Source organism: Macaca nemestrina, chromosome 6 (assembly GCF_043159975.1).
Source record: "Macaca nemestrina isolate mMacNem1 chromosome 6, mMacNem.hap1, whole genome shotgun sequence".
Classification (NCBI taxonomy): domain Eukaryota; kingdom Metazoa; phylum Chordata; class Mammalia; order Primates; family Cercopithecidae; genus Macaca; species Macaca nemestrina.
Window position 1 is genome coordinate 136,313,383 of NC_092130.1, and position 26,639 is coordinate 136,340,021.

Sequence of the window (26,639 nt, forward strand, 5' to 3'; positions counted from 1 at the left end):
CTGCTCAGAGTCAGGTCACCTCTTCAAAGCAGGCCCAGCAAACTCACATTATACAAGGTCATAGTCAGTAGATGGAGTTTCCAAGCATGTCAGGTCATATTTCCTTTGGAGGTACAGGAAATAGAGAAAAATCAGAAAGTACAGGTTACCCAACAGGCCAAAAAACAACTATGTCAATTACTCCCTAGGGTAGTCCACCATAACTGCAAGAGTCCACACACATAATTATTAGTGACACAAGCATTTGCTTTGGTCAACTTGATATAACTTCCTACCTGAAATAGTAAACTATATGGGCAAATAAGCCCCCTTTTTTGCATTTTTATCAAATGGGATTCAGTTAGGGTCTTTAATCTAATCAAACAATTCACAAACAGTTCATACATTATAAAAATGTAGGTAAAGTAAATATTCTTATTTAGATACAAATGAAAGCATGGATATTTGAATTTTATTTCAACCAATAATTGCAGGTACAGGGCTGCAACTATCAACAATTGGTACAGTTAAAAGATTTTTCCTTTTCCTCTTTGATAATTTATTTTCTGGAATTGGTGCTAATAAAATCCAATTTTCAAAAGTGGATTTGAAAAATAATAAAATGGTACAATGATATGTCCTATAAACTCACCACTTATATTCAATAGATATGTTTCAAAAAGTACACAAATTTAAATCTAAAAAAAATCATATCAAATACATTAATGGTTTTCAGAGGTAAAAATACTCCAAGATGATCGTTAGAGAAAGCTAATAGAGCTTTCATATAAACATACGTACCAGAAAAAAAAGAAAACACTTCTCCAAATTTTTTTTTTTTTTTTTTGTATCTCGGTCTCAAATATTTATGCAAAAATTCTGCCATACTCATGTATTTAGTCTAATGATGTTAACTGTCTTCCCAGTAGTAATTTTATTTAGGAAAAGAAAGTCTTACCATACTCTCTCCTGAAGTGACATCACAATGACTTGTGAACTTTTCTTACACTCTGCCTCGAAGTGATTTCATGCTGCCTATATTAGTTTTCTATTACTACTATAACAAATTACCACAAGCATAGCAGCTTAAAGCAATACCTGTGTGGATTTCTGCGTTTCAGTTTCATATTTAAAGAAGCTTAAAACCCTTCTCCCATTTGCCCTGATAATACTTGCTGGCAGTACTTGTGGTTGCGACATTTACCCCAAAATAACTTTGCCACAAAATATCTTGCTTTTATTATTATTTTGTGTCACTCTAGTATATCAGCTTTGGAAACAAAAGACATCATTCTATTTATAGCATTCTGGTTTTAGTGGTGGTATTTCCATTTACAAAATATAGTAATTCTTGAAAGCTGAAAATGTGAAATCCTAGAAACGGTAGCATTCCTACACATGATGTTAACATCATTCTCAAACAGTTGTTCACTGAAGATTCATTTGATGAATATGATGTTTCTGAAATAGATGATTTTGATGATTCAGACTATTCTGATGTTAGTTCTATTTAGAAATAACTCCAATACCAGTTTTTATGTTTCATTTTCATGTTGAAAATCAGTCATATTTGCTTCAGCCTCAAAGAACATGTTTATATAAAATTAAAAGAGTACTGGCAGTGAGCTGTACTTCTTTTTTTTCTTTTTTTTTTCATTTCTAATTTATTTAATAATATGTATTGGGAGTCTTCAGAAACTATTCAAAACTTAATTCTCTGGCAGATAGAAAAATGTATATTTAGTTCATTGTACCATCCCCATCACCAAGCACAGTGCCATGCACTTCTTTTTCCTAAATGGGAAAAGGGTTAAAGTCAACATTCTTTCCAAGAACTAAAAAGCTGAACAGACTGAGAAAACAAAAACTCTTCTTGAATCTGTAATAAAGATAAGGACATAGGGCAAACCATTAGCCTCAAGATTGGAGAGATAGACAGACAAATACAGGGTGTCTTGGCTTCACTGAGCAGTGACTCATGAGGAGACATTGCTAGGGGAACCAGTGCCAGGGTAGGAAAACCTGAGCTGTTATTGATGAATTGCTAGAGGCTTAGTGTGGACAAGTCCAAGAGTTAAAAACTCGAGGAGACCCAATCAAATCATAGGGAGACTGCCACAATACTGTGAGATTTACTTCCAGGAACTCCACCGGGTTCCCACAGTAAATATGAGAGAAAAGTTCCTTCATGCTTCCAGTAAGGGAAAGGGAAAAGGAACCATTTTACAATTCACTAGAGTACTTGGCTCTTCTTAACAAGGCATTACCTCAAGAGAAATGATTTCACCAGATCCTGATCTGCTGGGGTTTTATCAGAGCAGAAATGACTGAGGGAAGGGAAATATCCAGTTCCAGCTAATGTCAGCCAACCTGTTCCACCTAAGGGGGAAGAAAAAAACCTAGAAAGACTTGTGACATTCACACTTCAGTAGCATTGGCCCATTAAAAAACTAAAATGTAATGATAGGACTATGTAGTAAATTTCTCCTCCCCACACACCTCATTATCACATTGCTAAAGGCCTATTTAGAGCAGTTTCTCTTATCAGGTACATTGTGTCTGGCTGTCAAGAAAAATTACAAGACATACCAAGAAGCAAAAATACAGTTTGGAGAGACAGAGTAAGCATCAGAACCAGATATGGCAGAAATGCTGGAATTATCAGACAAGGAATATAAAACAACTATGATTAATATGCTCTGGGCTCTAATAGATACTGGACAGCATTCAAAAACAGATGAACAGTGTAAGCAGATATATGGAAATCCTATGAAAGAACCAAAAAGAAACACTAGAGATTAGAACCACTGTGACAAAAATGAAGAATGCATTCAAGGAGCTTATTAGTAGACTGGACTCAGCTAAGGAAAAAATGTATGAGCTTGAGCATATCTCAACAGAAACTTCCAAAACTGAAAAGTGAGTATAGCAAAAACTGAAAAAAAAAAAAAAGAACAGAATATTTAAAGATTGTGGCACAACTACAAAATGTGTAAATACACATAATGGGAAACCCGAAGGAGAAGAAAGAAAGGAAAAGAAGAAGAAACATTTAAAATAATGATGACTGGGAATTTCTCTAAATTAATGTCGGATACCAAACCACAAAACCAGGAAACACATAGAACATTAAAGTGGATAAATGCAAAAATAAAAAATAAAATAAAAAACACCTATACTTTTACACCTAGACATGACGCTTTTAAACTACAGAAAATCAAAGATAAGGAAAACATTTCAGAAGTAAGAAGATAAAAATACCTTACCTATGAAGGGACAAAGATGAGAATTATATCTGACAATTCCTCAGAAACCACGCAAGCAAGAAGAGAATAGAGTGAAATATTTAAAGTGTTGAGAGAGTTAAGATACCAACCTAGAATTCTGCAGTTTATGAAATTATCCTTCAACAGTGAAAACCAAAAAAATGAAAATAAAAATTGAAGGAATCTGTTGCCAGGAAATCTGCTTTGCAAGAAATGTTAAAATAAGTTCTTTAGAGAGAAGGAAAATTATATAGGTCACAAATTCAAATCTGCATTTAAAAAAAAGAGGATTGAAGAAGAAATAAGTGAGGGTAAAATGAAAATTTTTAGTTTTTACTTAATTGATTTAATATATAACAATTTGCTCATAATAACAGCAATAATGTATTCATTTATATTTGCTTATATATGTGTGCGTACTTATAAATATACACATATGAGTAAAATATATAATAGTAATGATACAAGGAACAGAATGTAGGAATTAGCATTATTTGGGGTACTCACAACTGCTAAAGTGGTATAGTGTTATTTGAAAGTGGATTTAGATTAGTTGTAAATATATACTGCAAACTCTAGCACAACCACTAAAATTTTTTTAAATGTATAACTTACATGTTAATAAAGGTGAGAAAGTGAAATCATAAAATGATCAATTAGAACAATAAAAGTAGAAAAAGAGTGAAAAACAAATTCAAAATAAAGACAAGGACAACAAATGTAAAATAGTAACATATGGTAGATATCAATCCAACTACATCAATAATCACTTTAAATGTCAGTGATATATCAATTAAAAGATAAAAATTGTCAGAGTGGATCAAAAAATAAGTCCCAAATACCCAGATACACATTTTCTAAAGCAACCAACTTCAAATATAGAAACATATTTAAAAAGCCAAAATTGACAAATGGGATCTAATTAAACTAAAAAGCTTCTGCACAGCAAAAGAAACTACCATCAGAGTGAACAGGCAACCTACAGAATGGGAGAAAATTTTTGCAATCTACTCATCTGACAAAGGGCTAATAATATCCAGAACCTACAAAGAACTCAAACAAATTTACAAGAAAAAAACAAACAACCCCATCAAAAAGTGGGCAAAGGATATCAACAGACACTTCTCAAAAGAAGACATTTATGCAGCCAACAGACACATGAAAAAATGCTCATCATCACTCACCATCAGAGAAATGCAAATCAAAACCGCAATGAGATACCATCTCACACCAATTAGAATGGCAATCATTAAAAAGTCCGGAAGCAACAGGTGCTGGAGAGGATGTGGAGAAATAGGAACGCTTTTACACTGTTGGTGGGATTGTAAACTAGTTCAACCATTGTGGAAGACAGTATGGCAATTCCTCAAAGATCTAGAACTAGAAATACCATTTGACCCAGTCATCCCATTACTGGGTATACACCCAAAGGATTTATAAATCACGCTGCTATAAAGACACCTGCACACGTATGTTTATTGCAGCACTATTCACAATAGCAAAGACTTGGAACCAACCCAAATGCCCATCAATGATAAACTGGATTAAGAAAATGTGGCACATACGCACTATGGGACACTATGCAGCCATAAAAAAGGATGAGTTCATGTCCTTTGGAGGGACATGAATGCAGCTGGAAACCATCATTCTCAGCAAACTATCACAAGAACAGAAAACCAAACACTGCATGTTCTCACTCATAGGTGGGAATTGAACAATGAGAACACTTGAACACAGGAAGGGGAACATCACACACTGGGGCCTGTCATGGGGTAGTGGGAGGACGGAGGGACAGTATTAGGAGATATACCTAATGTAAATGACGAGTTAATGGATGCAGCACACCAACATGGCACATGTATGCATATGTAACAAACCTGCACATTGTGCACATGTACCCTAGAACTGAAAGTATAATTAAAAAAACAACAGCAAAAAAACACACAAAAAGAAAACATATGTAAACCAAAAGGATAGAGAAAAATACATCATGCTAACACTAATCAAAAGAGATAAGGAATCAAAAATAGAAAAAAGGAATAAAGAATAAGGAATCAAATAGAAAATAAATAACTAATCAAAAGAAATAAGGAATCAAATAGAAAAGAAATAACTAATCAAAAGACATAAGGAATAGAAAAGAAACAAGGAATTAATTTCAGACAGAACAGGCATCAAATCAAGGAAAGTTATTATGGATAAAGAAAGGCTTTGCATAATGACAAAGGGATATAATAGTACCAGCAATGAACAAGTGGAATTTGAAATTAAAAACATAATATAATTTACCTTAACACCCCCCAAAATGAAATACTTAGGAATAAATCTAACAAACTATGTACAACATGTGTATGAGGAAAACTGCAAAATTCTAATGAAAGATAGCAAAGAAGAACTAAATAGAGAAATATGCTATATTCATGGGTAGGAATACTCAATAATGTCACAATGCCCATTCTTCCCAACATAATTTATAGATTCAATGCAATCCCAATAGAAATCCCAGAAAGTTATTTTGTTGATATTGGCAAACTGATTCTGAAGTTTATACAGAGAGGCAAAAGACCCAGAATAGACAACAAAATATTTTAAAAGAAGAATAAAATTGGAGAACTCACACTACCTGACCTCAAGGCTTACTCTAAAACTATAGTAATCAAGACAGTGTGGTATTGGTGAAAGAAGAGACAGAGTAATAGAACAGAAAAGAGCCCAGAAATAGGCCCATGTAAATCTAATCAATCAACTTTTGACAAAGGAGCAAAGACTACACAATGGACAAAAGATAGCTTTTTCCAACAAACACTGCTGAAACAAGTGGACATTCATATGCAAGAAAATAAATCTAGACATAGACCTCATACCCTTCACAAGAACTACCACAAAATAGATCATAGCCTAGTGTAAAAAGTATAATGGTAAAATATTAAAAAATAACATAGCAGAAAATCTATCTTGGATTCAGCAATGTCTTTTAGATATAACATCAAAGGTATGATCCATGGAATAATTAATAAGTTGGACTTTATAAAAATTAAAAACTTCTGCTCTGTTAAAAAAAATGTCAAGAGAATGAGAAGACAACCCAAGAGTTGGAGAAAATATTTGCAAAAGACATATTTGATAAAGGACTTATCCAAAATATACAAAGAATGCTTAAAATATTCTACCCAATAACCCAATAAAGAAACCAGCAACCCAACTGAAAAATGTACCAAATGTACCAAAAATGTACCAAAAATTGAAAAATGTCCAAATGTACTTAACAGACACCTCACCAAAGAAGATATAGAGACAGCAAATAAGCATATAAAAAGATACTCTACAATCATTGTCATCAGGGAACTACAAGTTAAAATAACGAGATACAGATACACACCTCCAGAGTAGCTGAAACCTAGGCCACTGACAACACCAAATGCTGGCAAAGATGTGGAGCAACAGGGAACTCTAATTCACTGGTGGGAATGCTGGTGGGAATGCAAAATGTTATAGTCCCTTTGGAACACAGTTTGGCATTTTCTTACAAAAGTAAACATACACTTACCATATGATCCAGCAGTCCCACTCCTTGGTATTTACCTGAAGGATATGAAAAAAGCATGTTTATACAAAAACCTGCACATGAATGTTTATAACAGCTTTATTAATAATCACCAAAACTTGGAAACAACCATGATGTCCTTCAGTACATGAATGGGTAAACTGTGGTACATCCAGATAATGGAATATTCAGTACTAAAAAGAAATGAGCTGTCAAGCCATGTAAAGATATAAAGGGAACTTAAATGTGTATTATTAAGTGAAAGAAGCCAATCTGAGACAGCTACATACCACACGATTCCAACAATATGGCATTCTGGAAAAAGCAAAGCTATGGAGAGAGTAAAAAGATCAGTAGTTGTCAGAGGCTGGGAGAAGTGAGAGATTAATATAGAGGACTTTTAGGGATGTGAAAACACTCTTTATGATACTATAATGGTGGATATGTGTCATTATATGTGTTCAAACCCATAGAATATACAACACCAAGAGTGAACTCTAATGTAAACTATGGACTTTGGGTGACTACAATATGTCAATGTAGGGTCATTAATTGTAATAAATGTACCATTTAGGTCGTGGGTATTGATAATGGGAAAGGCTGTGCATGTGAAAGGGTAGGGGATATATTGAAAATTTCTGTACCTTCCTCATAATTTTGCTGTGAACCCAAAACTATTAAAAAACAACAACAACAACAAACATACATTATCCCATGGTTCTGTAGGTCAGATATCTAGATTGGCTCCACTAGTTTTCCTGCTCTAGGAACCACAAGGACATAATCAAATTATCAGCTCACTGGTCTCTTATTGAGAGTCCCCAAGAAGGACCCTCTTCCAAGCTCCATCAGGTTGTTGGCAGAATCCAGTTTCTTGGAATTGTAAGACTGAGGTCCTATTTCTTTGCTGGCTGTCAGCTGGGGACAACCCTCAGCTCCTAGAGGCTTCTCTCCAATTATTGCATATGGGTTCCTCCATCTCAGAGCCTGCAACAGGGCATTTAATCTTTCTCATATTTGAAATCTCTCTGACTTCCTCTTCTGCTTTTAAAGACTCAATGAGACATTGAACCCAACCAGATCATCCAAGAGCATTCCCCTAAAAGTCATCTAATTAGTACACTGAAGTTATCTGCAAAATACCTTCCTAGCAGTGTCTAGATTAACATTTGATTAAATAACTAGAGGACAGGAATCTTGGGGGGACATCTTTAGCCTTCTGCCTACACACTGACTAATACTGACATCACAAGTGGCTCAAATATAGCCATAGTAAATATCTTTTAAAACCAGTAGTTGTCTTTCCTGCAATGATTTTTTAAAAAGAAAGAAAAAACTTTACTTTGGCTCACTTGAGGAATCTCAATTAACTTGTACAACCAAACATCCTGAAAAACTACAGGATATGGAAAGAAGGCAGGCTAAATTTAGAAGTGGAATTATGAGAGAAACAAAATACACCCACTGACTCCAAATGTATTTTGACCTTTCATGATGCTGAGATTTTAAAATAAACTTTTGGATGTGGGCTGCATCATGTCACAGCCATTTATATCCTCTAAAGGTGAATAAGTGTTTATCATTTAAGGGTATATGCTAAATGCCTGACCTCACAATAGATATTTTTAGTTCAAATTTTAAAGTACTCTTATTGAAGAAACCCTCAATGGAAACACTTAACTTAGCTATCAATGTTTTGCTTTTATTTAGAGTCTTCAACTCTGTTTAGGTGAAAATATTAAAATGGATCAACATCAGGCTTACCAGATGACACTTAAACTATTTCCACTCATAAGGTTTAGATACTACTAGGTATTAATTACTGGGAATCACAAAAGCCTTGCAAAATTAATTTTGCATGGGCTAAAGAGCCTCCCAGGAAAGAATTGCTCTTACAGGAATGAACCAGGTATTTGAAATGACCTTCATCTTCAAGGAAGGGTAGGCATATTGAGTTCAATGTGCAACTGTCATTCAGAAATAAAACAAGTCCATCTGAGAAGCATTCTGGAGAAGTAACACCTGAAAGATCTAGCCATGTGTCTTCATTTGGCTCTGAAAAAACTGGGGAAATATAGTTCTCTATGTTATCTAGGAAGAAAAGAAAAAGGAGCGAGCAAGAGTAATGTCTATCAAGAAGTGCTGTTACTTTTATTTTTATGTTAATTTTGAAGAATTTACACTTTTCTAAATTTTCTTGTAATTTCTGAAGTTTTGATTATTAATAATCTTGGATATTCTATGCAGATTATATTATCTATAAAAGGATGTAAATTTAGTCTATTTCTTTCATATTATACACCTCTTGTTTCCCCTTTACATACCGATCTGTCTCCAGGAAAGGTGTAATCTTATCTTATTCCTGAGTTATATGGAAATGCTTCTAAGCTTTCACTATAAAATATGGCTTTCATATAAGGAGTAAGGAAAGGATCCAGTTTCAGCTTTCTACTTATGGCTAGCCAATTTTCCCAGCACCATTTATTAAATAGGGAATCCTTTCCCCATTTCTTGTTTCTCTCAGGTTTGTCAAAGATCAGATGGCTGTAGATGTGTGGTATTATTTCTGAGGACTCTGTTCTGTTCCATTGGTCTATATCTCTGTTTTGGTACCAGTACCATGCTGTTTTGGTTACTGTAGCCTTGTAGTATAGTTTGAAGTCAGGTAGCGTGATGCCTCCAGCTTTGTTCTTTTGACTTAGGATTGTCTTGGAGATGTGGGCTCTTTTTTGGTTCCATATGAACTTTAAAGCAGTTTTTTCCAATTCTGTGAAGAAACTTATTGGTAGCTTGATGAGGATGGCATTGAATCTATAAATAAACTTGGGCAGTATGGCCATTTTCATGATATTGATTCTTCCTATCCATGAACATGGTATGTTCTTCCATTTTTTTGTGTCCTCTTTTATTTCACTGAGCAGTGGTTTGTAGTTCTCCTTGAAGAGGTCCTTTACATCCCTTGTAAGTTGGATTCCTAGATATTTTATTCTCGTTTAATTCAAGATGGATTAGAGACTTAAATGTTAGACCTAATACCATAAAAATCCTAGAGGAAAACCTAGGTAGTACCATTCAGGACATAGGCATGGGCAAAGACTTCATGTCTAAAACACCAAAAGCAACGGCAGCAAAAGCCAAAATTGACAAATGGGATCTCATTAAACTAAAGAGCTTCTGCACAGCAAAAGAAACTACCATCAGAGTGAACAGGCAACCTACAGAATGGGAGAAAATTTTTGCAATCTACTCATCTGACAAAGGGCTAATATCCAGAACCTACAAAGAACTCAAACAAATTTACAAGAAAAAAACAAACAACCCCATCAAAAAGTGGGCAAAGGATATGAACAGACATTTCGCAAAAGAAGACATTCATACAGCCAACAGATCCATGAAAAAATGCTCATCATCACTGGCCATCAGAGAAATGCAAATCAAAACCACAGTGAGATACCATCTCACACCAGTTAGAATGGCAATCATTAAAAAGTCAGGAAACAACAGGTGCTGGAGAGGATGTGGAGAAATAGGAACACTTTTACACTGTTGGTGGGATTGTAAACTAGTTCAACCATTATGGAAAACAGTATGGCGATTCCTCAAAGATCTAGAACTAGATGTACCATATGACCCAGTCATCCCATTACTGGGTATATACCCAAAGGATTATAAATTATGCTGCTATAAAGACACATGCACACGTATGTTTATTGTGGCACTATTCACAATAGCAAAGACTTGGAATCAACCCAAATGTCCATCAGTGACAGACTGGATTAAGAAAATGTGGCACATATACACCATGGAATACTATGCAGCCATAAAAAAGGATGAGTTTGTGTCCTTTGTAGGGACATGAATGCAGCTGGAAACCATCATTCTTAGCAAACTATCACAAGAACAGAAAACCAAACACCGCATGTTCTCACTCATAGGTGGGAACTGAACAATGAGATCACTTGGACTCAGGAAGGGGAACATCACACACCGGGGCATATCATGGGGAGGGGGGTGGGGGGAGGGATTGCATTGGGAGTTATACCTGATGTAAATGACGAGTTGATGGGTGCTGACGAGTTGATGGCTGTAGCACAGCAACATGGCACAAGTATACATATGTAACAAACCTGCACGTTATGCACATGTACCCTTGAACTTAAAGTATAATAATAATAATAATAGTAATAAAGAAATCCTCAAATCCTTTCAATAATTATGTTTCTATTTTAATTTTACTAAATAAATATATGTCCAATTGTTGGTTTAAAAGAAATAAAATAAAATATGGCTTTTACAGAAGGTTATTAGTTGCTGCCTTTCATAAAGACCAAGCCAGGTCCCTCACAATTCTAGTTTCAGAGTTCTTTTATAATGAGTAATTATTGAACATTTTAGTGTTGGTTTTGTATCTACCGATCTGATCATGTTTTCCTCCTTTAATCCTTGAATGTGATGAATTATATTGATAGATTTTTTTTCCATAGTCTTTTGGAGAAACAGGTCTAAATTATTTAGTGGTGATTGGTGAGATTTTGGTGCACTCATCACCAAGCAGTGTACACTGACCCTAATCTACAGTCTTTTATCCATAACCCCCCTTCTACCCTTTCCCCGAGTCCCCAAAGTCCATTGTATCATTTTTATGCCTTTGCATCCTCATATGCTCCCACTTATAAGTGAGAACATACAATGTTTGGTTTTCCATTCCTCAGTTACTTCACTAAGAATAATAATCTCCAGCTCCATCCAGGTTGCTGGAAATGCAGCTTTTTATGACTGAATAATATTTCATCACATATATATATGTACCACAATTTCTTTATCTACGCATTGATTGATGGGCATTTGGGCTGGCTTCATATTTTTGCAATTGTGAATTATGCTGTTATAAACATGCTTGTATAAGTATATATATATATATATATATTTTTTGTATAACGATTTATTATCCTCTGGGTAGATACCCAGTAGTGGGATTGTTGGATCAAATGGTAGTTCTACTTTTAGTTCTTTAAGGACTCTCCACACCAGCTTTCATAATGGTCGTACTAGTTTACCTTCCCACCAGCAGTGTAGAAGTGTCTGTTTTTCACTGCATCCATGCCAACATCTATTTTTTTGATTATGGACATTCTTGCAGAAGTAAGGTGGTACCACATTTTTATTTGCATTTCCCTGATAATTAGTGATGTTGAGCACCTTATCATATGTTTGTTTGCATTTGTATGTCTTTTGAGAATTGCCTGTTCATGCTCTTAGCTGACTTTTTGATGGACTGTTTGTTTTTTGCTTGCTAATTTGTTTGAGTTTCCTGTAGATTCTGGATATTGGTCCTTTTCCAGATACATAGATTGTGAAGATTTTCTCCCACTTTGTAGGATGTCTGTTTACTTGCTGACTATTCCTTTTGCTGTGCAGAAGCTCTTTAGTTTAATTAAGTCCCACATATTTATCTTTGCTTTTGTTGCATTTGGTTTTGGGTTCTTGGTCATCAAGTCTTTTTTTATGTAATGAATTATCCATAAACTCCCAGGACATAGTCTGTTAGGTAATGTATTTGTACATGTGTTTGTACGAATCTGTGAGTATATGTTAACATATGGTTGATTTAATTTAACATTTTATTTAGGATTTTTGTTAAACGAAATTAAGTAATAGTTTTGTTTGTTTGTCTAGTTTAGATATCAATGCTATCCTGTCCTGCTAAATTTTTTGTAGCTGTCTTTTCCAATATAAATAACAGGTTGCATGTGATAGAAAAATTCTATTCTTCAAATTTTACTAAAACCCATAACAACATTTGGATTTGGCAGCACACAGTGGAGGAAATTTTTGCTACTGATTGTATTCTTGTATACTGTTTTATCTGGTCAAGTTTTTTTTTAAAAAAACATAGTCATTACTTTCGGTGATTTCCATGTTTCTAAATAATTTTTGATTTCACCTAGTTTTTCACATTGTTTATAACTTTTTTCAAATTGTTTATAACATTTTTTAAAAACAATGTCTACTTGCCTATGGAGCCCATTTTATTTCTAATATTGTAAATCTATTTTTTTCTTTCTGAAACTTTGACAGTTTCATCTATCATTATTTAAGAAAAAGATAAGTACTTTGGTTTTGTTCACATTTGTTTTTCCATTTGTTAGTCTGTTTTAAAATTCATTAAATTTAATTTTTTATTTTTTATTTTCTTCTTTCTATTTAGTTATATTTCTTTTCAATACAACCCAACTTTTGAGTTAATTAATTAGCTTAATTATCATCAGTGTTTGTCTCTGAAGAAATAAATTTAAGGTAATAGTTTTACTCCAAAGTGATATAAGGACCACCTAATTTTTCCTATGATTTTCTATTTAAATCATGAATTATTGAGCAGTCGATTTTTAAAATTTGGAATGTGTGGAGATTTTTGTCACTATCTTTTAGTTGTTGGTATTTAATTTCAAGCATTATGCTCAGAAAATGCGATCTATAAAAGGCTAATAATTTGAATTTGTTGAGATTCCCTTCATGGTATAATATACCATCAAGGTTTACATATTTTTTTAAAATCTTGTTCAATTTTAGTAATGTATATGTTTCTAGAAAACTATCAATTTCTTATAGGTTTTCAAGTACATAAACAAAGTTTTTCATTAATTGCATTGTTTTAAAAGAATGTGTGCTCTATTTTGGCTATGTAAAGGTCTTTGTGTACCTATTAGCTCAAACTTACCAATTGTATTACTAAATCATTTATGTCAATAATTATTTCTCATCTGATGATTATGTGAGAGTATAATCTCCTGGAATGATTATGAAGTTCTAAGTAATTTGCTGTAATTCTATCAAATTTTGCTTGATATATTTCAAAGTTCTGATGTTAAGTCCATGAAAGTCTATAATAATTATATCTTCCTGATATTGCTTCTTTTTTGCACTAACTTCTCCCCTTTTGTTTTTTTAAAATGTTTTTCACATTAAGTTAATTTTGCCTGACAATAATATTACCCTCCGGCTTTCTTAATAGTAGCAGTCCACAAAGTGTTGTCCAGAGATTCCTGGAGGTCACCGAGACCCTTTCAGAGATTCTGTGACAGCAAAACTATTTTCTTAATAATGCTAAGATGTCTTATTTTTTTTTTATTCTACATATCTTATGAGTGGTGGTGGAGTTTCCCAAATACTACATGACACGTAGTATGGCAACAGATTGAATGTAGGCACAGCTCTGAGAATCTAACCACCCTGTATTAACTAAGATATTAAAAATGATTAATATTGTTAATCAGTGCCATTATTCAAAGTAATTTGTTTTTGCTTAAAAAAAGTTATTCTTCAAAAAAGTTATTTATATTGATATATAAGGGGTTTATTGTTATTTTTAAAGGAACTAAAACTATTTCTCTTAATATCTCTGTTTTGAATTTAGTAAGGTAAACACCAGTGAATATAAACCATATGAACCAAAACTCTTTGGGGTTCTTAATATTTTTTAAGAATGCAAAAGGTGCTGAAACCAAAGCAATCAAGAACAATTACTTTAATTTTAAAATATGTATTTGCAACATTTCTATTAATATGTTGAGTGTTTAATTGACTCATAAAGAGCAGGTATATATTTTAATTTTTTTTAAAATTCAATCTCTTAGTTCACACTTTAATAAATTACATTACAATACATTGCGATTTCTAATATATATCAACATATATTTCTATTTTTTTGCTGTTTTTCATATGTTATTCATTTGCCTTGTCTCAGCATTTTACTATTTCCCTAGCACCTATTGAATTAACCACATTTTACTCTACCAATCTATCTCTAAAAATGCAAATTGCCACTCTTTATATTCTTAATACAGAATATAAACTAATACATTTATTTTTTAAAGAATCAATGTTTCTATTTTTTTCTTAAAATCATATGGAGAATTTTGCACTATTTTACTTCTTAGCATCTTCCACTCTGTCCCATTTTCCAGCATCTTCTATCTTTGCCCTGAAAGGTACAATTTTTAACCATGTGTTAATTCTGCCATCCTGATTTAAAAAACAAGATATTTTTTCCAATGACAGACAATTTTTGCCCTAAGAGAAACTCTGGAACCCACTGTTAATATAAAATTTTCTACCCTTACACCTTCAATGACTTCTGATTTTCTTTTTTTAAAGCATAAAGAGTTTAATATTTAAGACTCTAATCAATGTTAATCCAAGACAAGTAGTCTAGTCTGATTCACCACTGTTTCCCTACCTAAAGCACACACTTCAACTTAACTGGATTACAGGACACTTCCTGGACATATGCCATCATTAGCCATCTCTATGTCTGTGTCCATTTGCTATTTCTGCCTTGAATTTCCTCTTCAGTCTTCAGTTTTCTATAACTAGCTTGACCCATGGTCTGGTTCAAATGTTCCTTCTTCCAGAAAGATCTCCTTGGGAGGCTCATATGGAAACAATCTTATACACTCTTAAACATTTTGTATTATTCAAAATGCAGGCATCCTAATGTTGAATTGTTTGTAGTTATTTGAGAGTTTACTCTCTTTCCCCAATTACATGATATGTTTTTTGAAGGAAGAAATTATTTAATCCACTTTTTAATATTCTACATCACTAAACAAAGGATTATTCAGAAAGCATTAGGAAAATTAATAATTTCCAGGAATATACCTATTGAAATCAACTGATATAGAGTTAACCAATTACTTTTGTATTTCCTAAAAGAAAATATTGATGCCTTTTTAAGACAGGAGAGATATTCTCTGCACACAGTGGATTCTCTTGGTTTGGGTATATTGGGACTCCTTTCAACCATCAGTTGACAGGGAGAAAAGAGACGCAGCTTGTGGTCTCCTCCATCCATGCTCTGTATTCATAGCATCAGCCAAAGTCCAAGAAGCAACCAAAGAAGCAAACTTTTTAGCTACTGTCATTGCCACTTTGTTTACTGCCATTTGCTAAATCATCACAGGGCACTCCTGCAAAAGAGCTAATGAAATTACTAAACTCATTAACAACAGTGGTCTGTGCACATGGTTTCTTAAGCATTTCAAAACAGTTTTAAATAGCATTAGTGCTTCTTTATTAATATCCGAAATGCATTCTTTAAAAAGGAAGGAAATATAATAGATTACTGAATTAGAGTGTGCCTATCACATACAGGATGAAAATAATATATTTTTAGCAATGATTTATTTTATGCTAATTCCCTCTGTTTTCACAGACATGCATTACTATATAAACTAAAGAATATGTTCATGTATGTAAACCATAATTTGAAAATAGTATCTACAGTCCACTTTTCAAATATATATCATCTGGTATTTTTAGTTTATTTCAACATAATTATCAAGTTCTTGCTATTTTCTAGGTACGACGTAAGACATTAAGTATATGAAGATAAATAAACACACTCTCTATTCTCAGTGCACTGGAGGCAGTGGAGGAAATAAACAACTAAAGAGACAATGTCAATATAATGTGGTAGGATCTCTGAAAAGGGGTATTACTGCACATATTGGGATTTCAGGAAAGGCTTCCATGATGAGCTCACCCCGGTCATATTCTTGAAGGTGATTATGAGTTAACCAGAGAATTGTCATTAAGGAGGAGAGGTAGAGCAAGATGGTGGAATACAGTGCTCCACTTGTCACCCCCTACAGCATGCACAAGAACACCAACTTAACAATTATCTACACAAAAAATAACACCTTCATAAGAACCAAAAATCAGGTGAGCCCTCATAGCACCTGGTTTTATCTTTGTATAGCTGAAAGAGGAGGCACTAAAGAAATAGAGAAAAAAAAAAAAAAAAAAGTCTTGAATTGCTGACGTCACCGCTCGCGAACCACCTGACAGTGATTTGATGCAGAGAGCATCTATAGGTGCAGTAGGAGGGAGAGCAGAGCAATTGTGAGGCCTTGAACTCAGTGTTGTCCTGTTGGATCAGAAAGGAAAACTGAGCCACACTCAGCAGATGCCCATCCACAGAGGGAGCATTTAAACCAGCCCTAACTGGAGGGGAATGACTGATCCCAGGGGGTAGAACTTGAGTTCTCACGAGCCTTAACACTGAGAGCCAAAGTGCTCTGGATCTTTAAGTAAACTTGAAAGGAAATCTAAGCCATAAAAACAGCAACTCTGAATGGTATTGCCTAGGTTTTCTTCTAGGATTTTTATGGTTTGAGGTCTAATATTTAAGTCTCTAATTCATCTTGAATTAATTTTTGTATAAGGTGTAAGGAAAGGATCCAGTTTCAGCTTTCTACTATGGCTAGCTAGTTTTCCCAGCGCCACTTATAAAATAAGGAATCCTTTCCCCATTTCTTATGTTTGTCAGGTTTGTCAAAGATCAGATGGTTGTAGATGTGTGGTATTATTTCTGAGGGCTCTGATCTGTTCCATTGGTCTATACCTCTGTTTTGGTACCAGTACCATGCTGTTTTGGTTACTGTACCTTGTAGTATAGTTTGAAGTCAGGTAGCATGATGCCTCCAGCTTTGTTCTTTTGACTTAGGATTGTCTTGGCAATGCGGGCTCTTTTTTGAACTTTAAAGCAGTTTTTTCCAATTCTGTGAAGAAAATCATTAGTAGCTTAATGGGGAAGGCATTGAATCTATAAATTACTTTGGGCAGTATGGCCATTTTCACGATATTGATTCTTCCTATCCATGAGCATGGAATGTTCTTCCATTTGTTTGTGTCCTCTTTATTTCATTGAGCAGTGGTTTGCAGCTGTCCTTGAAGAGGTCTTTCACATCCCTTGTAAGTTGGATTTCTAGGTATTTTATTCTCTTTGAAGCAATTGTGAATGGGAATTCATTCATGATTTGGCTCTCTGTTTGTATGTTATTGGTGTATAAGGATGCTTGTGATTTTTGCACATTGATTTTGTGTCTTGAGACTGCTGAAGTTGTTTGTCAGCTTAAGGAGATTTTGGGCTGAGATGATGGGGTTTTCTAAATATACAATCATGTCATCTGCAAACAGGGACAATATAACTTCCTTTTTTCCTAATTGAATACCCTTTATTTCTTTCTCTTGCCTGATTGCCCTGGCCAGAACTTCCAACACTATGTTGAATAGGAGGGGTGAAAGAAGTCATCCCTCTCTTGTGCCAGTTTTCAAGGGGAATGCTTCCAGTTTTTGCCCATTCTCAAAAGCAATAGCAACAAAAGCCAAAATTGACAAATGGGATCTAATTAAACTAAAGAACTTCTGCACAGCAAAAGAAACTACCATCAGAGTGAACAGGCAACCTACAGAATGAGAGAAAAATTTTGCAATCTGCTCATCTGACAAAGGGCTAATATCCAGAACCTACAAAGAACTCAAACGAACGTACAAGAAAAAAACAAACAACCCCATCAAAAAGTGGGCAAAGGATATCAACAGACACTTCTCAAAAGAAGACATTTATGCAGCCAACAGACACATGAAAAAATGCTCATCATCACTCGCCGTCAGAGAAATGCAAATCCAAACTACAATGAGATACCATCTCACACCAGTTAGAATGGCAATCATTAAAAACTCAGGAAAAAACAAGTGCTGGAGAGGATGTGGAGAGATAGGAACACTTTTGCACTGTTAGTGGGATTGTAGTCTGGTTCCACCATTGTGGAAAACAGTATGGCAATTCCTCAAGGATCTAGAACTAGAAATGCCATTTGACCCAGCCATCCCATTACTGGGTATATACCCAAAGGATTATAGATCATGCTGCTATAAAGACACCTGCACACGTATATTAATTGCAGCACTATTCACAATAGCAAAGACTTGGAATCAACCCAAATGTCCATCAGTGACAGACTGGATTAAGAAAATGTGGTACATATACACTATGGAATACTATGCAGCCATGAAAAAGGATGAGTTTGTGTCCTTTGTAGGGACATGGATGCAGCTGGAAACCATCATTCTCAGCAAACTATCACAAGAACAGGAAACCAAATACCTCATGTTCTCACTCGCAGGTGGGAATTGAACAATGAGAACACTTGGACACAGGAAGGGGAACATCACACACTGGGGCCTGTTGTGGTGTGAGGTGGGGGAGGAGGAACAGCATTAGGAGATATACCTAATGTAACTGATGAGTTAATGGGTGCAGCCCACCAACATGGCACATGTATACATATGTAACAAACTTGCACGTTGTGCACATGTACCCTAGAACATAAAGTATAATAATAATAATAATAATAGTAATAAACAGCAACTCTTAGGCTATTCCTAGTACTGAACTGGGCCCAGAGACAATGAACTTGCCAGGGTGGTGAGGGAGGACACCCGATCTAGTGATACATGGTCTCAGGTGCTGACATCACCCCTCCGCTAACTCCAGGCCAAAGAACTTGCTGTTCCAAAAGAGACCCCTTTCTTTCACTTGAGGAGAGGAGAGGGAAGAGCAGGGAGGACTCTGTCTTGCATAGGATAGGGCACTGGTAAGAGTTGTGAGGCCTCCATTCCAGGCCTTAGCTCTCAGACAACATTTCTAGACACACCTTGGGCAAGAAGAGAACTTACTGCTGTGAAGGGAAGGACCCAGTCCCAGCAGCTTACATTACGTGATAACTGAAGTATCTTTGGGCCCTGAATAATCAGCAAAAATACCCAGGTAATACGTGGAAGGTCTTAGGTGAGCCTCTGAGACTTGCTAGTTTCAGGTGAGAATCAGCACATTACCAGCTATGGTGGCTGAAGTGTGAAACTCCTGCTCGAGAAAAGCAGAGCAAAAAGTAAATGGAACTTTGTCTTGTACCTTAGGTACCAACCCAGCCACAGCCAAGTAGAGCACCAACTGGGCTCTTAGGGTCCCCAATTCCAGGACTTGACTTTTAGACAGCATTTCTGGACCTGTCTTGGGCTAGAGGTGAGCCCACTGCTCTGAAGGGTGAGTCCCAGGTCAGGCAGCATTCACCACAAGATGACTGAAGAACCCTTGGGCCTTAAGGGAACATTGGCGGTAGTCTGGCATTACTCTTTGTGGCCGGTGGTTGTGGTGGCTACTGTGTGAGGTTCCTCTGCCTTTAGAAAGGGGAGGGAAAAGTAGGAAGGACAGTGTCTTGTGGTTGGAATGTCAGCTCAGCTGAGGTACAATAGACCACTGTATTCATCAGGGTTCCCTTAGAGGGACAGAACTAATAGGACATATATGTGTATGTATATGTATACACACACATGTGTATTACATAATAAACATATATTTTTAAATTTAATATGTATACATACATTTATTACATAATAAACATACTTTTATTTAATATGTATAATTATTTAATATGTAAACATAATATATGTGTATATATATGTAGGGGAGTTTATTAAGTATTGACTAACATGATTACAAGGTCCCAAAATAGGCTGTCTGCAAGCTGAGGAGCAAGGAGAGCCAGCCCAAGTCCCAAAACTGAAGAACTTGGAGTCCCATGTTTGAGGGTAGAAAGCATCCAGCACGGGAAAGATACAGGCTGGGAGGCTAGGCCTGTCTTGCCTCTTAATGTTTTTATTCCTGCTTTATATTCACTGGCAGCTGATTAGATGGTGCCCACCAGATTAAGGGTGGATCTGCCTTCCCCAGCCCACTGACTCAAATGTTAATCTCTTTTGGCAACACTCTCGAAGACACACCCAAAATTAATACTTTGAATCCTTCAATCCAATCAAGTTGACACTCAGTATTAACCATCACAAACATCAAGTAGACTTCTGAAGTTTTTGACTCTAGACCCTGACCACAGGTGATAGCACCTGTGGACCCACCCAGGTCCTGGGGGAACTTGCTGCTCTGAAGGGAAGGACACGGGCCTGGTTGGCTTTGCCACCAGCTGATTACAGAGCCCCAGGGCCTTGAGCAAACATACGCAGTAGCCAGGGAGTGGTTACAGCAGGTCTTGGGTGAGACCCAGTGCTGCACTGGCTTCAGGTCTGACCCAGCACAATCACTGTGGCTGTGGCCACAGAGGTGCTCGTGTCACTCTACCTCCAGTTTTAGGTGGCTCCAAAAGAGAGAATCCACTTGGTTGGGAGAAAGTAAGGAAAGAGAGTGAGAGTCTCTACCTGGTAATCCAGAGAATTCTCCCAGATCTTGTCTAAGACCATCAAGGTGGTACTTCTATGGGTCTGCAAGAACCATAATATTATTGGGCTTGGGGTTCCCCTTAAAGCAGATACAGCTCAGATCGCAACACCCAAGTCTTTTCAAATATCTGGAAAGCCTCCCCAAGAAAGGTGGGTACAAACAAGCCTAGACATTGAAAACTACAATAAATGTCTAACTCTGCAATGGCCAGACACCAAAGAACATCTACTAGCTTCAACACCATCCAGGAAAGCATGGTATCACCAAAGTCACCAGGGACCAATTCTGGAGAAAGAGAGCTATGTGAACCTTCAAGCAGAGAAGTGTCATTAAGGCATTTCAGACAGAGGTGTGAAGTACTATTCTATACACTTTTAGAAATACTAAAGGGCTGTCCTGAGTACCAAGGACCGCAGTCAGCCAGTAAGTTGGTGAATAGAATCTTGTATTGCATGATAATAAGCTAAAGATTAGGTGATGGTTACCATCTCCCACCTTGTTGCAGGAGAAGACTAAACTCCTGTAGAAATAGCAGGTTCTCCTGACAAAACATAGTCCCATAGTCACAATTATCTCCCTTTCAGAGATCACATGAAGAATTTTAAAGGCTATAAACAGTCCTGAAGTCAAGAAGCTGGCTTTATGTTAACTCAACATCTCCCATACATACTCGGATTCTAACAGTTTTTCCACTAAAACATGATTAACTTCCAATGTGACTCAAGTATTTGACAAAACATATTTTGAGCAATATTGAATATAAACTATGGAATAGCTATTGAGCTCATCACTTCATACATATATTGATAAATTTGGACTTTATTTGGCATTCAGTAGGGAGCCATCAACATGGTTCCAGCAGAAAAATGGCTGCATTTGAGCCACAATGAGGGAATGTAACTCAACAGTGATACGAGAATGAATTGGAGGGGAGACAGTCAGGAAGTTCGAATATGAATGAGTAGATTTTTTTCTTGGAATAGTTCAAAATATAAAACTATAAATATATATTTTGGAAATGCTTCCAGGTTTAATAAATTATATGATAACATACTAGTGAGATTTCTTTGAAAATCTATAACAGATGCCAGAAAGAGCAATATCCAGTTTATTATCAATTCATATATATTTGGGATCTCCAGGGGGGCACTATGCTTGTATATAACAGCAAAAAACAAATTGCAACAGGATTGCTTCGCTGTGAAACTGAAAACAAATTCAAGATAAAAATAATTAGTTTCAAATTGATCTAATTACTATAGTCAGTCACTACTAAACTATTTATTAAGCACCCACACAGTCCATCATACTTTACTAGGTTCTTGTAAAAAATCCATAAAGATATTAATGACAGATTTTTTCTACCACACTAATCTGTAATTGGCATTAGAATATGAAAAAGAAGCCAGTGCTCCTTGTGGTTCATCAATGCTGAGTCCATACAAAAGACAACAGACAGCAGTGATCTGATCAGCCATTAAATAACTGTGTTCAGTGTCCAATCAAGAAACGTAGACGTTTAAACATTCCATCATTGGAGAGGATATTGAAATAGATAAATTACAAAGTTTGAAAAATACATATGTCTATGATTAGGTAGAAATCTTGCAGTAATGCACAAAGTCTGGGCCACAAGCAATTCTAGGGACCGCAGAACTGGGGTAATAGAAAATTCATGTATTTATGCAGTAAGTTAGAAAATTTATATTGAGCACAAATATGTGTGTGGCACTGAACAAGCATAAGGATACAGTATGGAACAACATTTTCTGAAATGCTTGCTTTTGTGGAAGTTGAATTTGGTCAAGGGGAGACAGCTCTTATACAAATAAATAAGATTAGATATAGACATAGATAGCCGAAGAGAAATCAGGGAGAGTATAAATTAGGAGGCTGGAACCCCAGTGAGTAGAATTCATCCTTGGAATAGAGGCTTCCAAAATGTTGGGAGAATGTGAGAGAAAAATGTTTTAGGCAGAAGATATCGCAGGTATAAAGGCCCTGAGGCAAAAACATCTTTGGCCAGGTTAAAATAAATAAAAGAAGGAACAGTAGAAATAAGCTTAAAAAATAGCAAAGTATAGATTATGTAGGACCACTGTAATGAGTTCAGCTTTTATTTTGAGTGTGATGGACATGTTGAAGGGTTCTGAGAGATAAGTTCTCACATGATTTTATTTTATTTATTTACTTTTCTTTTATTTTATCCTCTTCCCTTCTCATCATATTGTCAGATGGTTATATCTGAAACTCTGACATTATTAAAAACTGCTAATCTAATAATATCAGTTTTGATCATCCTCCTCATCAGTATCATCTGCTACTTTGCAATTTCACTCTTTATGGTAGTCAATCTTTAATGAATTTTTGATGCCACTAAGGACCTACAATTCATTTGTGGCAACTGTACTAGAAAGGGACTAGAAGGTCAGTTGACAAGAACATAAGTAGGCAAACTAGCCAGAAGACTTGTGCAATAACAAAAATGAGGAAAGGTGGAGGAAGTAATCGTGAAAAAGTGGTCAGACTTAGGATACATTTTGATGATAGGGCTGACAGGATTATTTTGGTGGAAAAGCCAAAGATGACTTCGTCTTTGGCTTGAGAAACTGGACAAATGAAATTGCCATCTAATGAAATGTGGAAGACTGTAGGTGGAAGTAAGTTTTAGGAGAAAGATTGGAAGTTCAATTGGGGCATGTTAAGCTCAAAATGCATGTTCAGTATCCAACTGGAGGAATGAAGTAGGCAGTTACATAAAAGAGTTTAGAAATCAGGAAACTGTTCAAGGTTGTAGACAGAAAATTAGGAATGAATGTTGTCACCAAGGTAGAGAGCACAAATAAAGACAAGGCCAAGTACTGACCTCTGGAACACACAATAGTAAGAGGTCTGGGAAACAATGAAAAGTCAGTAAGGCAGATTGAGTAGAATGGCCAGTGACATAAGGAAGCCAGTAGAGTGCAGTATCTTGAAAGCCTAGTGCAGAAATTGTTTCAATAAAGAAAGAGCAGGTCAATTGTATCAAATAGCGCTGATAGATCAGCAAAATGAGAACCTAATATTAACTATTACACTTAGAAACCTGAAGATCATTGTTAACTTTGAAAAAAGAAAGTGTTAGTGGAGAGCTAGAAGCAAAATCCTTAGAGGAGTGAATTTAATAAAGAGGAAGAGGAAAAATGAAGCCAAATATAGATAATCCTTTTAAGGAGTTACAGTAAAAGAGAGTAGAAAAATAGGATGATAGCTTTCAAGACATGAGCATCAAGAGGCTAATTTATAATGGTTGATATATGTGGATGAATTCAATACACAGAGAAAAAATAATCATGTAAGAGACACCCAAGAATTTCCAGAGCTAAGTCTTCAGGTAGGCTATAATTGGCATCTACTGCCCAAGGTTTAATTTACTAGCAGTAAGGACAGTTCACATTTATTAATAGGAAAGAATTCACCCACATGTGGGTATATGGATATATGTGTATGAGGGAGAGGTCTTTTCTCAATGCGTCTGTATTTTATCTGTGAAATAAGAAACAAGGCCATCAACTAAAATTGAGGATAGACGAATACATGGTCATTGGAAGAGATAACATGCTGGAGATGTTGTCTGAAGATTTCAGTAGAGAAGAGTGTGTAAAGGGACAGAAAAACATGGTAGATTTGTCAGGCAATCCCAAGGTCCTATTTGAGGTTAATGATCTCTAATTTAAAGTAAGACCATTAGCATGATTTTGAGGGGGAGACACTCAGCCAAATTGAGCTGAGCTGAGGCTTGAAAGAAGTAGGTAAAGAGTTTAATTTAGCTACTGATGAGCTTTTGTAAGATGAGTATACCAAACCAAGATAAAATGTGAGTATACTGAAGATAGATTCTTTTGAGTGATTATTTATGGGCCATGGAAAGATTCTTTCGAGTGATTATTTGTGGACCATGGAATTCAGGACAGATAAGTAAAGAAGTCAAATGTGATGACAGTAATGAAAAAGAAAAATAGTAGGAGAATCAAATGAATTGTAGGTCCTTAGTGGCATCAAAAATTCATTAAAGATTGAATACCTTAAGGAGTAAAATTGTAAAGTAGTAGATGATACTGATGAGGAGGATGATCAAAACAGATATTATTAGATTAGCAGTTTTTAATAATGTCAGTGTTTCAGATATAACCATCAGATGATATGATGAGAAGGGAAGAGGATGAAATAAATGAAAGAAAGAAATCCAAAGCACTGAAAATCCAGGATATTAAAACGATTCTGTTCATGGATATTAAAATTACAGGGAGTATTTTTCCAAGAGTTGAGAATAGAAAGACATTAATACTAGGAAGGTTTGGGCAAAAAAAAAGAGAAAGGTGGCCGGGCACGGTGGCTCACATCTGTAATCCCAGCACTTTGGGAGTCTGAGGCAGATCACCTGAGGTCAGGAGATCGAGACCATCCTGGCCAACATGGCAAAACTCTGTCTCTACTAAAAATACAAAAAAAATTAGCCAGACATGGTGGTGGGAACCTGTAATCCCAGCTACTAGGAAGGCTGAGCCAGGAGAATCGTTTGAACTGAGAGGTGGAGGTGCAGTGAGCCGAGATCGCACCACTGCACTCCAGCCTGGGCAACAAGAGCGAAACTCCATCTCAAAGAAAAAGAGAAAGATAAGTGAGGTAGGACAATAAGAGTTTCCAGATAAAAATATTTCACCTTGATTATGATTTTAGATATTCAGTGGATACCATTCATTAAATTTTATGTGCTGTGGGCCATCAGGGAAGCTTATTAAAAATCAAGATTCTGATTTAATTGGTCTGGGGTAGAAGTTTGGATCCTGCAACTATAGTATAGAAAGTTAAAGGAACAAGAAAGAAAGAGACACACACACACACACACACACACATACACACACACACAGAGAAAGAGAGAGAGAGAAAGAGAGAGAGAGAGGAGACACAGAAAGTGTTTGGAACAAGATTTACGTTTAGAGAATACCAAATACGCTCCGAAGACTCTTAATTTGTTTTTTCCTTTTTGTGTTTCTTATTTTCTTCCCAAGTACAGAAGACCAAATTAAACTATCATTCAAATATGAACAGAGGAAAAGAAAGTTTCCAAATTCTAAAACAAACCCAGCTATGGAATAGTTATTATTGATTCCTGATACTTAGCCAGGTGTTTTGAATACCTGTCTAAAAATGTGTTGCTTTGAATATTAACATTTCATTTAGATAGTTAAACCAAAATTGAAAAAAAAAAGTTCATCTCTTTCCCAGAAGAAACTACTGATGTCCTTTGCTTCCATTTAAAAGGGAATTCTGGTGAAAAGTTGCATTTTGTTTGTTTAAAGAAGCTGGTAGACCCCAAAGAACTAGGATTGTGCGTAGGTGGGGTTCATTCCGATTAAGAAAAAATGATCTTGATAAAAATGAAAACCTATTTCCTAAATGATGAGAAACTTGGTATATAACACAGGTTTTTAAAAGAATGACATGAACTGTTTCATTAGCTAAAGTTTTGGGGTGCTATAGCACTCCACAGTGCTATAAAGGAAGGAAGGCTCCATTACCTATAACATGCTGTCCCTATATGGGCAGTAGAAGAAACATACTTGGACCCCAGCTTGTTCTCTTAAGTTGCACCCACTACTGGCTACAGGGAAAAAAAAAAAAAATCAGAGGAAAAATAGAGTTAACTCTTAATGAAAAAAAAAAAAAAAAGCAGGTCTTAAAGATTATGAATTGGATTGATGAGTTTTTCTTTCATGAAGGACAATATTCACAT

At 35.6% G+C, this 26,639-nt stretch overlaps 1 long non-coding RNA gene across 1 annotated transcript in view; it reads right to left on the reverse strand.

The window, feature by feature from the left end:
• The window catches only part of LOC105487495 (uncharacterized), a 102,535-nt gene that overhangs the window by 70,886 nt on the left and 5,010 nt on the right, over positions 1-26,639 (reverse strand). Inside the window, exon 2 of the long non-coding RNA XR_011624308.1 lies at positions 6,793-6,827. This is a non-coding gene — a long non-coding RNA (uncharacterized lncRNA). The remainder of the gene's footprint in view (positions 1-6,792; positions 6,828-26,639) is intronic.